Below are 6148 nucleotides of genomic sequence, written 5' to 3' on the forward strand. Positions count from 1 at the left end.
TGGATGCAGGCTTTCAAATAGCTCCGCGCGATCAGTCAGTTAATATGTGTGTGTATTGGCACGATTATTCAATTAATTAGCCAGTTTCGTTCATCATTATAAGTAGTAATAGGCTGAATTGAAAATAGGTATCCTAATTCTAATACACACAATGACTATTCATCATTACATTTTTATATTTATGTAGCCTACACAATAATTTTCTTTTACACTGTAATCCTTTTGTTTTTAATATTTGGCATATTTGTGTGATGCGTATCCCTGTGTGTAATAAGCAAAGTCAACGCGCACTGTGGACGCGCCCAGAGGTGCAGTTTCTACCAACGCGCTCTAACAAAAAAATATTGCTCCATTGACTTTAGACTTTAGACCAGGTTTGAGTTGGTCTATGGCGCAGTCTATTTTCAGCTCCTTAAAATAGCAATGCGGCTGAACACACCTCTTTTTTAGACCAGCACGCCCATGGGCGCACTAACTGGCGCAAATGCATTTACTAATTTAAGGACGTGGCGCTGAACGGGAAAACGCGAACGGCGCCGGACGCAAACTAGCAAACACACTTGCGCTGCGCCTTGCGTCGCATTGCGCCGGGTGTATTATAGGGCCCATAAAGTCAGAATTGCGAGTTATAAAGTCAGAATTGCCAGTTATAAAGTCAAAATTGCCAGTTTTAAAGTCGGAATTGAGTTATAAAGTCAGAATTGCGCGTTATAAAGTTGGAATTGCCGGTTTTAAAGTCAGAATTGTGAGTTATGAAGTCAGAATTGAGTTTTAAAGTCAGAATTGCGAGTTTTAAAGTCAGAATTGAGTTTTAAAGTCAGAATTACGAGTTTTAAAGTCAGAATTGCGAATTACAAAGTCAGAATTGAGTTTTAAAGTCAGAATTACGCATTATAAAGTCGCAATTGCCAGTTATAAAGTCAGAATTGAGTTTTAAAGTCAGAATTGCGAGTTTTAAAGTCAGAATTGAGTTTTAAAGTCAGAATTGCGAGTTTTAAAGTCAGAATTGAGTTTTAAAGTCAGAATTGCGAATTACAAAGTCAGAATTGAGTTTTAAAGTCAGAATTGCGAGTTTTAAAGTCAGAATTGCGAGTTATGAAGTCAGAATTGAGTTTTAAAGTCAGAATTACGCATTATAAAGTCGCAATTGCCAGTTATAAAGTCAGAATTGAGTTTTAAAGTCAGAATTGCGAGTTTTAAAGTCAGAATTGAGTTTTAAAGTCAGAATTGCGAATTACAAAGTCAGAATTGAGTTTTAAAGTCAGAATTGCGAGTTTTAAAGTCAGAATTGCGAGTTATGAAGTCAGAATTGAGTTTTAAAGTCAGAATTACGCATTATAAAGTCGCAATTGCCAGTTATAAAGTCAGAATTGAGTTTTAAAGTCAGAATTGCGAGTTTTAAAGTCAGAATTGCGAATTACAAAGTCAGAATTGAGTTTTAAAGTCAGAATTGTGAGTTATAAAGTCGGAATTGAGTTTTAAGGTCAGAATTGCGAGTTTTAAAGTCAGAATTGAGTTTTAAAGTCAGAATTGCGAATTACAAAGTCAGAATTGAGTTTTAAAGTCAGAATTGAGTTTTAAGGTCAGAATTGAGTTTTAAAGTCAGAATTACGCATTATAAAGTCGCAATTGCCAGTTATAAAGTCGGAATTGAGTTTTAAAGTCAGAATAGCGAGTTTTAAAGTCGCAATTGCCAGTTATAAAGTCGGAATTGAGTTTTAAAGTCAGAATTGCGAGTTTTAAAGTCAGAATTGAGTTTTAAAGTCAGAATTACGAGTTTTAAAGTCAGAATTGCGAGTTATGAAGTCAGAATTGAGTTTTAAAGTCAGAATTACGCATTATAAAGTCGCAATTGCCAGTTATAAAGTCAGAATTACGCATTATAAAGTCGCAATTGCCAGTTATAAAGTCAGAATTGAGTTTTAAAGTCAGAATTGCGAATTACAAAGTCAGAATTGAGTTTTAAAGTCAGAATTGCGAGTTTTAAAGTCAGAATTGAGTTTTAAAGTCAGAATTGCGAATTACAAAGTCAGAATTGAGTTTTAAAGTCAGAATTGAGTTTTAAGGTCAGAATTGAGTTTTAAAGTCAGAATTACGCATTATAAAGTCGCAATTGCCAGTTATAAAGTCAGAATTGAGTTTTAAAGTCAGAATTGCGAATTACAAAGTCAGAATTGAGTTTTAAAGTCAGAATTGCGAGTTTTAAAGTCAGAATTGAGTTTTAAAGTCAGAATTGCGAATTACAAAGTCAGAATTGAGTTTTAAAGTCAGAATTGAGTTTTAAGGTCAGAATTGAGTTTTAAAGTCAGAATTACGCATTATAAAGTCGCAATTGCCAGTTATAAAGTCGGAATTGAGTTTTAAAGTCAGAATTGCGAGTTTTAAAGTCGCAATTGCCAGTTATAAAGTCGGAATTGAGTTTTAAAGTCAGAATTGCGAGTTTTAAAGTCAGAATTGAGTTTTAAAGTCAGAATTACGAGTTTTAAAGTCAGAATTGCGAGTTATGAAGTCAGAATTGAGTTTTAAAGTCAGAATTACGCATTATAAAGTCGCAATTGCCAGTTATAAAGTCAGAATTACGCATTATAAAGTCGCAATTGCCAGTTATAAAGTCAGAATTGAGTTTTAAAGTCAGAATTGCGAATTACAAAGTCAGAATTGAGTTTTAAAGTCAGAATTGCGAGTTTTAAAGTCAGAATTGAGTTTTAAAGTCAGAATTGCGAATTACAAAGTCAGAATTGAGTTTTAAAGTCAGAATTGTGAGTTATGAAGTCAGAATTGAGTTTTAAAGGCAGAATTGAGTTTTAAAGTCAGAATTACGCATTATAAAGTCGCAATTGCCAGTTATAAAGTCGGAATTGAGTTTTAAAGTCAGAATTGCGAGTTTTAAAGTCAGAATTGAGTTTTAAAGTCAGAATTGAGTTTTAAAGTCAGAATTACGCATTATAAAGTCGCAATTGCCAGTTATAAAGTCAGAATTACGCATTATAAAGTCGCAATTGCCAGTTATAAAGTCAGAATTGAGTTTTAAAGTCAGAATTGCGAGTTTTAAAGTCAGAATTGCGAGTTATGAAGTCAGAATTGAGTTTTAAAGTCAGAATTGCAAATTACATAGTCAGAATTGAGTTTTAAAGTCAGAATTGCGAGTTATGAAGTCAGAATTGAGTTTTAAAGTCAGAATTGAGTTTTAAAGTCAGAATTGCGAGTTATGAAGTCAGAATTGAGTTTTAAAGGCAGAATTGAGTTTTAAAGTCAGAATTACGCATTATAAAGTCGCAATTGCCAGTTATAAAGTCGGAATTGAGTTTTAAAGTCAGAATTGCGAGTTATGAAGTCAGAATTGAGTTTTAAAGTCAGAATTACGCATTATAAAGTCGCAATTGCCAGTTATAAAGTCAGAATTGTGAGATATAAAGTCAGAATTGTGAGAGATAAAGTCAGAATTGCGCAATCGCCAATTCTAACTTTATATCTCAAATAAATTCGCAATCGGCAGTTATAAAGTCAGAATTGCGAGATATAAAGTCTCAATTGCGAGCTATAAAATCGGAATTGAGGTATAAAGTCAGAATTGCGCATTATAAAGTCGGAATTGCGAGTTATAAAGTCTAGCACAGCTTCTCCGCATCTTCTCCAGACCCGTAACGTTTGTCACATGTGCTCAGGGTGAACCTGCTCTCATCTGTGAAAAGCACAGGGCAGCAGTGGCGGACCTGACAATTCTGGTGTTCAATGGCAAATGCCAATCGAGCTCCACAGTGCAGTGAGCACAGGACCCACTAGAGGACGCAGGGCCCTCAGGCCCCTCTCACCCTCTGATTCTGAATGTTTGGTCAGAGACATTCACACCAGTGGCCTGCTGGGGGTCATTTTTAAGGTCTCTGGCAGTGCTCATCCTCTTCCTCCTCCCACAAAGGAGCAGACACCGGACCCCCTGATGGGTTAAGGATATTCAACGGCCTTTTCCAGCTCTCCTAGAGTAACTGCCTGTCTCCTGGAATCTCCTCCATGCTCTTGAGACTGTGCTGGGGGACACAGCAAACCTTCTAGCACGTATCGATGTGCCGTCCTGTTGTTCATTAACACCAAAGCAGCTGAAACTGATTAACATCCCCCTCTGCTACTGAACTGACCAGATCAACATCCCAGGAGTTTAACTGACTTGATGCTAATCTCTGATTAAAAAGTGTTCCTTTAATTTTTTTGAGCAGTGATCATATATAAAATTCAACCTGCCAAAGTGTCTAGTAGGAGTGACTGCGTTACGCGCCACTGCTGAAATACACCCACATCTGGTGAGTTAACATCAAGCCCTGATTAGATTGCTGCTGAACTGTAATATTATCCTGACATTATCACTCTGGCAGTGTAAGCATGATCTCAGCAGTTTCAGTCAGATGGGCGTGTCTGTATTTGTGACGTGATCTTCATTAGGATCCTTTGAGCTGGAGATTAACTACAGTAGACTTTACTTTAATTGTCATTATAATCCTGAACCGGACAGAAATCATTTGTGCCGTCTGACTCTAGAGGACATTTGTTTTTAGTTTAAAGTCCTGGTTCATCATGGATATGACAACTTCCTCTCTTTAAAACAAGGGAACTTAAATAAACAAAAAAAAACAAAAAACAGCTGACATAAAAAAATCAGCCACACTCCATGGAAAGTGCTATTTGGTGCGTATCAATAATATTTGATAAAATCATATAAATTCTTTTAAATAAAGCATCTTCAGAACATTTCCGTGAGCTTTAAAAATCATTTTCCTTCCTACTCTTTTTTCTTCAGGACTCGCGTTTGTTTTCACCTGATGGAAAGACACTACAGATGAATATGAATAAAACAACAAAAAAATCCTTTAAAATATGAAAGACAGAATTAAAGTTTTGATAAATATTTGTGGTTTTACAAGATACTCAAAACATGTTAAAACAAAACATTTATTTGACATGCATTTATTTAGTATTTATGCTTTTATCAAAACACTAAAAGCATGGGGAGAAATGTATTTATTTATAATTGTAAATGTATATTATATTAATATTAAATGAAATGTGGAATTATTTTTGTATTATTAGATATAATTGTAAAATTATGTAATTATAAAGTTTATATTATGTATTACATTTTTATATTATTATTGGGAAAATATTTTGATTTTTTTAATTGTAAAATTATGTAATTGTAATGTTTATATTATGTATTACATTTTTATATTATTATTGGAAAAACATTTGGATTTTTTTATAATATTATTTATTATTATAAAATTATGATCACACTAATTTAGGGTCCAATTCTCACTATTAACTGCGACTTTTGCCTCAATAAACTCCTAATTACTGCTTATTAATAGTTAGTAAGGTAGTTAAGTTTAGGTATTGGTAGGATTATGGGATGTAGAATATGGTCATGCATTAAAAGTACTAATAAACAGACAATATCATAGTAATATGCATGATAATAAGCAACGAGTTAATAGTGAGAATTGGACCCTAAACTACAATGTTACCAAAATTATATTTGGAATTTATATTTTATATAAAAGTAATAAAAAAAAAATAAAATTCCCACATAACAGCAGTGTTTCACTGTGTGTAGTGTATGTGTGCATGCAGGCAGTGGCCTCTAGATGTCAGTATTGTTGCACGCATATTTATCAATGTTTGTTTACTGTTGGGATGTTGGGAATTCCAGGTGGGATCATCATCCTCACAGCTTGATTCAAACACAGAAATGGTGATTAACACTTTGTTCAGATAATGAGAAGCAGTAATATAGTGATGTTGACATGCAAGTCATGCACTTGATGCAAAGTTGAGTTTTAGATCAGCCACTCCTGTGTTCTCTAGGAATGCAGCATCCTAACCGTGCATGCTGAGAGTTACCTCCAGGTCATGTGACCTTCTGACCTATACATCATGAGCATCCCATAGTGCTCATCCAGGCTTGCTGAAGGATGCGTTGAGTTTAATCCTCTCATTGGGAATTATCAGGGTATTTTCCATCTGCCGGAGCTGGAGGAGCAGCCAGTGTCTGGAGCAACGCTGGACCGGCATTCCAGATAAGCAGCTTTGAAAGAAGGAGGGGACTGAAACGAACTGTCCATCTGCTGGACTGCTAGTACATACCATTATTCAGAAGATA

This window comes from Chanodichthys erythropterus, chromosome 6 (genome assembly GCF_024489055.1).
Source record: "Chanodichthys erythropterus isolate Z2021 chromosome 6, ASM2448905v1, whole genome shotgun sequence".
NCBI classification, from domain to species: domain Eukaryota; kingdom Metazoa; phylum Chordata; class Actinopteri; order Cypriniformes; family Xenocyprididae; genus Chanodichthys; species Chanodichthys erythropterus.